The 11,438-nt window shown below is 32.6% G+C and overlaps 1 long non-coding RNA gene across 1 annotated transcript; it reads left to right on the top strand.

Annotated features, from left to right (window-relative positions):
• The first annotated feature begins 1,999 nt into the window (after positions 1–1,999).
• On the top strand, positions 2,000–3,348 carry LOC147524499 (uncharacterized). The gene is made up of 3 exons (XR_015219536.1): positions 2,000–2,166; positions 2,492–2,564; positions 2,666–3,348. It is a non-coding gene; the product is annotated as an uncharacterized LOC147524499 (long non-coding RNA).
• The last annotated feature ends 8,090 nt before the right edge of the window (positions 3,349–11,438 follow it).

Here is an 11,438-nt window from a genome sequence, read left to right on the forward strand (position 1 = left end):
TTATATTTTGAGAGTTTTAGTATATTTCCAATTCTTATATATTTGATCAAATAAAAAAAATTGCTAAAAAATAGGTGATTTGTAGAAAGTAATTTCCTATTACGAATCAAACATTTTTAGTATTCAAATTCTTATATATTTGATCAAATAAAAAAATTGCTAAAAAAATAGGTGATTTGTAAAACCTAAATGATACACTTTAAGTGTCTATGATAAAACACCGACTTATTTCGAATATATCCTTAACGCAACCTCAAAAACACTACATATTCTTTAGTTAATAACTTATTATAGGGTGTAAAATCAGCTTCTGACGGTTTCCCATATTCTCTAAGGATTATGTGAGATATACAGAATTAGAACACTCAATATGTTTTTCGCATAACCCTTTCATATACCTGGAATTTGCATTTGTTGTTGGCTATTAACTTCTTAAGAAGTAAACCAATATATTTCCTGAGTAAGTGCCCGAATACCCATCACGCACTCTTACATTTTTAACATATGCACTTTTCTTCATTTTCGTTTTCCTTTCTTGGATCTCATTCTGATTTTCAAACACATGCAGGTTACAATATGATAATACATATTGAAAGTCTAAATCTGTAAAAAGAACACCAGCTTATTATGAAGGGTGCTTTTATTTGCACATTTGATTTATGTTTCTTTGTATATGACATTGTTTCTTTAGATAATCTAATGAAATATCTAATAATCATCCAAACACAACCTCTCACATACATACACTCGAACACTCGATTCATAAAATGTCAAAACTAACATGAAATCAATGCCAAGGTGCAAACTCTCCCAAGTTCTTTCTCATTAATGTAGTAAACTGTGCTTCAATTTTATCACTTTAAGAACACTATGAAAGGATCGGACGATCACCGATAGTCATATTTAGAAGACAGGTAGATGTAATGCACGATTATGCATGTGATGTTTTTCTATTCAATGTATATAGAGCAATAGAGTACGTTTACATGTGAATCCATAAAGCTTTTTTTATCACAATAAGAGCTGACTATAACAATCTAGATTTTGTATTCGGATATCATCGGGAAACACAAATGAACTCAAAAGCAAAATTGTATTTGGCACTTGGGACGGTTTCCTTTATGGCCCAAATGGTAAGCAAAACCTTAAGTATATGTACTTAACTAATTTCATTTATAAACAATACATTGGCTTTCTTTGAACGGAATATATATACAACCTTCTTATATTTCATTTCAGCTCCTAAAACATAAATTGGAACTGACTCTTATAACAAATACAAGATATGGTGAGTGAAATCACTTCATTCAGAAGCGAGGATTAAATTAACTGATCGAGGCGACTGTCTTTGGTTTCCTAAGTTTTGTTCTTTTTTTTCCTGAGTATAGGAAGATGGGATAGTGCTAAAAATAAATTTTCAAAATTTTTGCTAATTATGAGTGCAGGAAGATGTGATAATACTAAAAGATATGGGTCATAATGATTATAGAATGTTCATATCATGGAGTAGGATCCTGCCAAGTATGTTTCATCTCTCTAACTTCATAAATGGGTATGGATTCTTATAGAATGTAATCATGGAGTAGGATCTTGCCAAGTTGCATAATAATTTGAAGTCCTATATGAGCTACTCTTAGTATTGCATAAGAAAGCTATTATTGAATTTGCATTATGACACTACTAAAATAAAGACTTTTTATATCGGTTCCAAAATTGCTTTATATTGGTTATTAATATAACCGTTATTTTATCCTCGGCCAAAATTTCTTATATCACTTTAAGTTTTCTTATATCGGTTGCTAAATTCTTATATTGGTTTTATTGTAACCGATATATAAATTTCAATATTTCATATCACAAAGTTCCCAGGGACCTAACTAATTCATTTTATATATATCGGTTCTGCTTTTGCGATATTAGAGAATTTCATTCAGAACCAAAAATTGAAACCAAAACGATATAATATTTCATCTGATATCTCATATCGGTCTAACCAAAAGTCTCCAACTCTAACTCAGAATACTTTTGAGCAAAAATGAGTTTCAATTCAGCTCTCGATTTGCGAATTCAGGCTCAAAGTCGAGAAGAAGTCTCAAGTTCAATTCTTCGAACCCATTCAACAACAAGAAAAGAAAAACCCTCTTCTCGCAAATCCAATTTCGGCAGGTTATTCACGTCTCTCTTCTCTCTTCAAGTTTTCTATAAATTTATTTCAATTCCGTTTACTCTTTTGAATAGAAATCAAAACCTCATCCACTCTGACCGTACGACCTAGGTCTTGTCGCGCCTTTAAAATTCCTTCGGTGAAAATGTTTTCTGGAAATTTTATTGTCTTGAGTGAATATAATATTATTGGCTTCAATTTGCCAATAATGATTGCCAATAATATTATTGGCTTCAACATTGCTCGAGACAGTTTGTACCCATGTTATTGTTCTTCATCTAGTTGTTTTCATATCTTTTTTCTATCAAGCACATTTTGTTCTTGAAGGTGTAAGGATAAGGTTAAGACATTCAGTGTCTGTACAAAGGAAGATTAGGGATTGGAGAACAACCATAGGCAGGTAAAGATAGACTCTTTGGATTCTTTGTTTTAACACTGCTTGTTCGTTATGGATCATAACTTATTCTATCTTTTTATTTGTTTCATGTCTGTAAATGATAGGTGAACCTGAAGCAATGTAAGTGGTTTTGACAAATATTTTTAGTGAGCCTGCACTCAATTCAGAACCTTCTTTGATCAACATAGTAGATACCAAGGGAAATACAACATTCCATATAGCAGATCCGCAGTGGAGGACTCAGTTGCAACTTTCATCCTCTTTAATTTTCTATAAGTCCATAGTGAAGTCCTTATACAAATTAAGGGAAATACACTTATGTATCATGAATTCACTACGAGAATTGATTATTTGTTTATCAATGAAACCAGATTGGTAGACTTGTAGTACCAATCACTGGTTAGCTTTAGGTTGTTGACTAGTCTTTTGCATAATTTCCATGTTTGCGAATGTTCTCGAATGAGTAACTTTTCTTGTAGTGAATTAAGATAGAACCTTGGGTAACATTTCATAAAAATAGTCAACATCTTGCATCTGAGCTTACACAAAACATTAGGATAGTCTCACCATTATGCATGGTTTCCAATTAGGCCGCCAGACCTGTTCCATTTGAGTTCATATATTCGTATGCATTTATTTTTATAGTGCCTGCAGGTGGTTTGTTGCATGTACATTGCGTAAGGAGGTAGTAATGTTCCTTGTTATATTAAGGATTCTATCTTGTAAAACAGTTGAATTGGGGATTTAAACCTTCAAAACTTCTTTGTGTTGGTTGATTTATATGTCTTGTATTCTTTTGCTCGCTCCTAGTGTTGGGTTTGCATGTGTAGGTGTTGTGTGAACATCTCCATTTACTGTTGTAAGTGTACTTGTAGTTGCATGTGGCTGCTGAGTAGGAGTTAAAGAAACCCTTTCAGTTGACGGTGTTCTAGGTTCAGCTAGTTATCAGGAAATTAGGCTTACTCTGCTGACCATTTCCTTATGTTTCACTTATTTCCTATATATCCTTTTTGTTCTCTTCTTGTATTTCAACTATTAGTGGGCAAAGCATAAGGAAATGGTAGAATTGATTTTCTTCACTTATTTTCTCTTCTTGAGTAGGAAGAGTGTCGATTGATTGTGTATTGTGTCCTGACTCCCCTCTCCCTATACCTGTACGTGGTGTTTTGACCACTATTTTAGATGCACACAACTCATTTGTGGCTTGGCCTGAAAATTGGGTGATAGTAGGTGATAAGGTAAAGTATATTTTCCAAATTTTATTAGTTATGCTTTTAGAACTATCGTAATTAACTTTAATGTTTTTACTTGATTGTAGGATGTGGTTGATGATTCTTTTGCAGCTAATGGTGAAGTGGCAAGTCAGCTCCAAAAGTTTGGCAAGATTATAGAAAAGATGATGAAATCAAATCAAATAAGTATTCCACTTGAGAACGGGGTGTTTGAAAAAGAGATAGCATTCAATTATTTCTTAAAATCTGATTTGTTAGATATTTGTAACATGAAGAAGCTTGAGGTTAACTCAATGACTGCATACCTAAGGTAAACTATTTGTCTCAAGAGGAATTTTTTATACATTGGGTGTTATTGCCATTTAGTTTACTATACTTATTTTTTTTAGTTTCTCTACGACCGATTTGAAAGTTCTTGAGCAAAATATGGATTCTTCCATCCTTCACATTTCAATGATTTTGGAGATAGAGAAGAGATGAAACGCAACCTGATAAAGAGAATGAAAGTTGTGAGAAAGGATCAATTGATTTTTGTGCCATACTCCACCATGTAAGTGTGTACGTACTACATATTCATGTGTGCTCAATGTATCTTACTAGTTATTTAATTTTAACCACTTGTATGTAATTAAATCTTACTTGTCATTTAATCTGTCCACTTTTGTGGCTTTAGGGGTCATTGGCTTTTGTTAATCATTGATATGACATCAATGGAAGTGTTTTGGTTGGACTCCATGGTATAAAAGGTTATTGACTTGGATGTAAAGTTCATAGTGAATGAGTGAGTATTTCATTCTTCTTGTTTTTTTTTCACGGCTTCATTTTTAGAATACTAAGTCGTAATGGATACCATTGTGTGAAGTGCAATGAAAGTGGCAGCTATGGAAATGGGAAAAAGAACTAAAGGAAATCCGACTTGGGAATTGGTGAAGGTGAGGAATGAATAGTTGTGCTGATGATATACCACATAGTTTAATCCTCTGTGTGTGACTTTTTTTGTCTCTATGTAGTGCCCTAAACAAACGGGGAATAAGGAATGCGGTGTTTATGGAATGAAATTTATGAAGCACCTTATAGAAGATCCTCTCATGTCGACAAAATATAAGTTGAAAGAACTTGGGGAAGCAGCGACATACGAAGACGAGGAGCTTAATGATATTCGTTTAGAGTTAGTTGAATACATTTTGGATTTTATCAACCAAGGAGAATAGGTATTTCCTATGATTTATTTCTCTGATTAAAACATCAGTCTGAACTATTTATTACAAAAGATGAGTATATGGAGATGGGTGTTGACTCTCTTTTTTGCTTCCTCAAACATGCACGGGAGACATCCATCTTTTGTTAGGCATGTCCCTTTATGACCTTAAACAAGTTCGACATCCATCTTTTGTTAGATATCAATTCCTCGTCTTCAAGTTTGATTGAAACCTATTCCCTTTATGACCTAAAAGAAGCAGACCTCCGCATTTAGTTGCATTGTATGTTAGTTGCATTGTATAAGTCGTGTATTAGGGTTTCTGGGATGTTTGTATATTTATAGTTTTTTTTTTATTCGAGGATTGGTTACTTAATTTAATTGTCATTGGTCGAGATGGTTAAGTAGCTGGTTCTATGAATCAATATATCTTCTAGTAGTTGAATTTACGACTGAGGTATGAGATTTTATATTTGGTTTGGATGTATTTTTATTAAATTTTCAAGTTATGACAGGTTTTATATTTATGAAATATTAAAAATACAGAGGAGACTTTGCCTAATTTTTTTCCAGAAAAGTCACGTATCATAGGTATATAATTGTTTGAGATTTGGGGCGTTACAAGTACAGAAGCCAGGAAGGCACTCGTAGGTGAGCTTGAGTGAGTGCCTGGTAGGAACAATCAGTCTGTCCCTTACCTTCCCATTGAAGCCTTTCAATACCTCATTTGATTAAGCAATTGATAGGAAGTTTAAGTAAACACTTACACTTACTCTACTACACTTATTTGCCATGTGTGAAATAGTGTAAAATAATATTCAATGTTAGGTTGGCGACTTCTCTTGGAGTTGAGTAGTTACATGTTTAATTTGCTTGGTGTACGTGTATGGTATTATTTTGTTAGGCTTCTCTTGCAAAGTATTGATGAAGTGCTCAATTTATGTTGTGTATAGGTCAAGTTTTCATTGGAGAACTAATGGGGGAAGCTTTATACATGGAGACATCATGTGCTACTTTTGGTTTTTTGTTTAGTTTTAATTTTTTTTGTACATGCATGGAATGGAAGTTAGAGAACTAATCAAGGAAGCTTTACATGGAGGCATCCTGTGTTGCTTTGGGTTTTTTGTTTAGTTTTAACTTTTTGTACATGAAAGTGTAACACATACTTTTTCAATAGAAAATTGTCTATAGCAAGCTTTCTTATGCAAGTCTTCTTTTGTTAGTGAGATTGCAGGTTATTTTGTGGTGCTACCATTGGTTTTAATATTAAAAAATAATAATAATATTATTATTTCGGTTAACAACCGATATTAAACAATTTTACAAAAACCGATATAACAGACAATATCAAAACCGATATAATAGACCATAAAAAAATCGATATAACAACTCTTTTTTATATCGGTTTCTCTGTTAGTTATATCAATTTTTAATGAATTTATGTTATAAATGCATAAGATTATTACATCAGTTCATGTTTAACCGATCTAGAAAGGTTCACTTATTATATCGGTTACAGTTATCTGTTATATCGGGGGTACTTATATCGGTTTGAAATTTATTGAAAAACCGATATAATAAGTCTTTTATATCACTTTTTAGCCGATATAAAACCACTTTTTTTTAGTAGTGTGATGAGCATTTCAAAGCGATGGAACTACAGTTGAACTTGCAATAACTCAACAACCTTTATTCGATACACAACAAACTTTGGTTGCAAAGAGAGCCACCTAAACATTTTTTGGTTGTAGGAATTTTAATAATTTTGGAGTAAAATATATCGAAGCTTAAATATTCTTACGAGTGTTCTACTGATAATTGATGGATGATAATTCTTTGGTCCAAAAGAGTGAAGAATGATTGTGAATTATTGTTATAATTATTTTTGTGGCACTTTATTAATATCATCAAACTTAACCCTTTCAACATTAGTGCAATATTGGAAGAGTTTTGTGGTACTATTTCTTCATCCGAACTTTGTTTTTCAATGTGCTTGCAGAAACATTGAGAATAGCTAAATCTACATTAAGAAATAAGAAAAAAGGTGGAATAAGATTGAATATTTGAACATTTTATTATGAGTTCAAGGTGTGTGTTAGAAGCTTCAAGTTTGGAAAGGGAATGTTATTTGAAAGACACACACTTCTTTCATCCATTTGATTATTTGATTGTTCAAATCTGAAAATTAATGGTCATTACTTATTTTACCCACCAAATCTTACGTTAACACTTTGGCATGTTCACATTGATGAAAAACATAGAACGACATGATCTTCTCTGTTATTCATATTGGAATTGAATAAGTATATTTTTCATGTATACAAACAATCACCTAGAAAAAGAGAAAATAATTGGGGGAGTATTCTAAGTAGGTGAATGCATTTTCTTGAAAGATAATTTTTTTTTGTATTCATCAATTCATCGTAGAACACGTTCATGTGATAAATCTTTTCAAGTGGGAGTAGTGTATTCTTTGAGGATATGGAAACAATCAATCTGTTTTAATGACTTGATAGATATTTTAGTTATTTGTACACATTAGTACGTAAGTCAAGCGGTGGTGATTTACTGCCAAATCACTATAAATCTAAGAAAACAATTATACAAGCTAGATCGAGTTTAAGATAATTCCATTTGAAAATTACAGATTAATATCCTAAACCACAAAGTGAATAGGCTATATCAATTTGATCCCTTAATTTCCAAGTACTTATGCACCATAATCGCTGCTCATTAACGTATTTCAGTTTATTTTCAATAAAAATATATTCTGATTTGAAAATTTGCCGCTAAATCCCCATAAATCTAAGAAAACTATTATACAAGCTAGATCGAGTTTAAGATAATTCCATTTGAAAATTACGGATTAATATCCTAAACTACAAAGTGAAGAGGCTATCTCAATTTGATCCTTTAGTTTCCAAATACTTATACACCATAATCGATGTTCATTAATGTATTTCGGTTTATTTTCAATAAAAATATATTCTGATTTAAAATTTTGTGTGAGACATTTTGTAAAGTCTTTTCAGCACACAAAATATTTAATAGATCCCGGGCGTATGCCCGGGTCCAAAATCTAGTTTTATGACTAAAACACTAAAAAGGGCAATGTACTATTCGAAGTTGACCAATTGGAACAATGTACTATTTTTTGGACCAATTTATGCAATGTACTATCTCAATTTGAGCAATTGACATAACGACAATAATTCAGGCCAAATTAGATTGTCGGAGTGATGACGTGTCAGGTGAAGAAAAAACCTTAAATTAAAAAAACTCTAAATTAAAACACAAAATTGTAAAGAGAGGTAAAATAATATTTGAATACAATGAAAATGTGAAAACTTACTTCAATTGATGTTGAAGTGATCTTGAATTTCTTGTCAATTTCAATTTAGGGTTTTTTTTCACCTGACATGTCATCACTCTGACCATCTAATTTGGCCTGAATTAGAGTCATTGTGTCAATTGCTCAAATTGAGATAGTACATTGCATAAATTGGTCCAAAAATAGTACATTCACTATACCAAAATAGGATATCCTTAACGGTTTATAGCCGTTACTAAAAATATTTGTAACGGTTTTTATGCGTAACTGTTTGGGCGTTATTAATGTGTTAATTTAATTAGTTACGGTTTTTAACCGTTACACATTATTTATAGTAACGGTTATTTAGCGTAACTAAAATTAATTACTAACGGTTTTTTGCCAACACGTGTGTTACTTATTTTTAACAATACTAACGGTTTCCTTTAGATTCTAACGGTTATAAAATGTAAGTTCCTTTAGCTATTAGTAACGGTTTGTATAAGTTGGTAACATTTGTTAAGCGTAGAATATGTGTTACTGATTGAAGCATTTACTAATGGTTTTTGCACCCATTGCTAACGCTTTTACTTCCACGTAAGTGTTACTTAATGAAGAGATTAGTAACGGTTTCTTGCCGTTACTAAACAATTTTGTATTTAAAAAATTTTTTGGCCCCCGCCACCCATTTACCACATTTACCTGCATAACATGTCTCCCTTTTATTTTTAATGAATTCCACAAAAGTTATCAATAAACATAAAACCTCACAAGTACATCTGATCAAATACTAATTTTCATTACTACAAATCACAACCAAAAAGTCATACATAATGAATGAGTATGGATTTTGAAATTTACAACTTATCCGTAGACTTATCCAAAAATTTATTGATTGACCTACCTTCAGTACTTCATTATGGTCACAGTTAACAAAACCTCGTGACAGAATTTGCTGCAAAGAATGCCGGTAACACCTTGTAACCACGGTAACAATAAGGAATCAACTCCCAAGTACAGAAGACCAAAATGATAAGAGAATATAAGTTCTAGATCATACATTCACACCAAAATGATATTATATTGATATCATATGCAAAAAAACACAAGTGCAAACTCACCTTTAACACACCCATGACATTAGCTAAGGAAGACTTCATCTCATTCATTTCCTCCTTCAACTCATGTGTAGTCTGTGGAGATATGTAAGTGCACAAGATACTTACGAATATAGCGGAAAAAAATAAAAAAGTAGTGAAGAAGAATTACTTAAAAGATGAATTTGACGACATATATGTACAGTATACTACTAAAAATGATTTTTGCCCAGTTGGCAAAGTACGAGTACCACATGCCAGGATTCAACACCTAACAGCATCATCAAACAAGTTATCTAGCAATGTAACGAAAGAAATAGCTTGATGGAAGGCAAGGAAAAAAAAAGGATTTTGCACTTGAACTCATCTTGCCTAACTAGGGATTTACTAACTACTCACCTTTTCTAAGGTATTAGAGGCAACATTGAGTAGAAGTGCTGAAGTAATTTATAATAATAAGTTTACACTGATTTGGAAAGTGAAACACCAAATAGAAAGGATTGGTGCGAGAAGAGGAGTAAAATCTATATGTCAATGTTTCACATATTTTGCTTGAGTGAGACGTTTAGATACCAAAAAAAACAAGTAGAGTTATAATACATCACACCAGTTCATTACTACTAATACAGGCATTCCCTCTAAACTCCCTAGTTTCTACAGATATTTCCGGGCTGCTAAACCCAGCCTCACCCTGTTAACCATTTGTTATTGTTCATATCCGCCACTGCACCATGCTATTGTCTTATCTCCAACTCAAATTCAACATTCTAAAATCTAAAGTACTGATACTTGTTCAATTCCATAAAATTAAGAAAACACTTTGATCAAATAAGCATTGCTCACCTGGATTTTCAGAGTGTATTAGATTCAGCAAAAGCTTCTTTCTTATAACTTACACAACCAACACACGCCACACCACCAACACCACACCTACACCACCAGCACACACCTCGTATTGTTCAATTCCATAATATGATTGAACTGTTTCTCTGTATAAGAATGGTTCACCTAATTGTAAGTTGCATGTGAAGTTAATTACTACGACTGATCAAGCTACAAAAATTACAAAATTGAAGTGCAAATTTCAATTCATAAAAAGAAATCATTTATACACAAATATCTACCTTTATCAGTAAAGCACCACAAACTACGAAGCATTCCACAATAACCAAAACCGCAATCAATAAAAGGAACTAGTGTTCATAACCTGCAAAGATTACAAACAACCTCATTAAAAACAGACAATAACCAGTAAAAGGACGGCCATCAATAGCTTGTCGTTGGTACATATAAAATAATCAAAATGAAGAGATTGTGAGTAAAACGTTTTGATTGATGCTTGGATAGTGGATAACCAAACGCATGTACTCGAATCACGGCAACTAAGCATATGCTGACTTTACTAGTGAGAAAATACAAAGATAATAGATAAAAGACCCTAGCTACAACAAATCAGACATGTTACTGGTCTCTCATCCAATCCACAACTTGCTGATTTTTTTTTAGTAAAATTTCTCCCTTACAATGAAAGCTATTGGTGCCTGTAAGTAGCCTGAAGACAATTTCTCTCCAAGAGCTTCAACAAGGCAACTCTGTAATCCTCATTTTTCTATTCAAACTGAGAAGAGTTTTCATTATATTTTAATATTTTGGATTACAGGTTAAGTAGCTTGTTAGGTTAACTGTTAGAGTCAACATATTGAGTGGATTGGGCAGGTGTCTCATCTCAAATCAACCATGACACCTACTATCTCAAGGGAGGATTAAGAACGGTTTTGGAAGTGAAGCAACACATTACACCATTTTAAGGACGTCATCTCAGCATATCTAGTAAATTTATTCACAATCATTCAAGCTAGGTTGTCAGGGGAGAGGGGAGGTGCAAGGCGTTAGGTTTCTTGACTAACGCTTTAATACCCGCCTTAGAAGCGCCTCTGACAACATAGCATTTAAGGTGAATAACTTATATCTGTTAATAGTGCAACCACAATTCAATCAATGAGAAGAATATGAAAAACATGTGAGTAGAGAATAAACTCC

The sequence above is a fragment of the Coptis chinensis genome, chromosome 1, assembly GCF_015680905.1.
Source record: "Coptis chinensis isolate HL-2020 chromosome 1, ASM1568090v1, whole genome shotgun sequence".
NCBI classification, from domain to species: Eukaryota; Viridiplantae; Streptophyta; class Magnoliopsida; order Ranunculales; family Ranunculaceae; genus Coptis; species Coptis chinensis.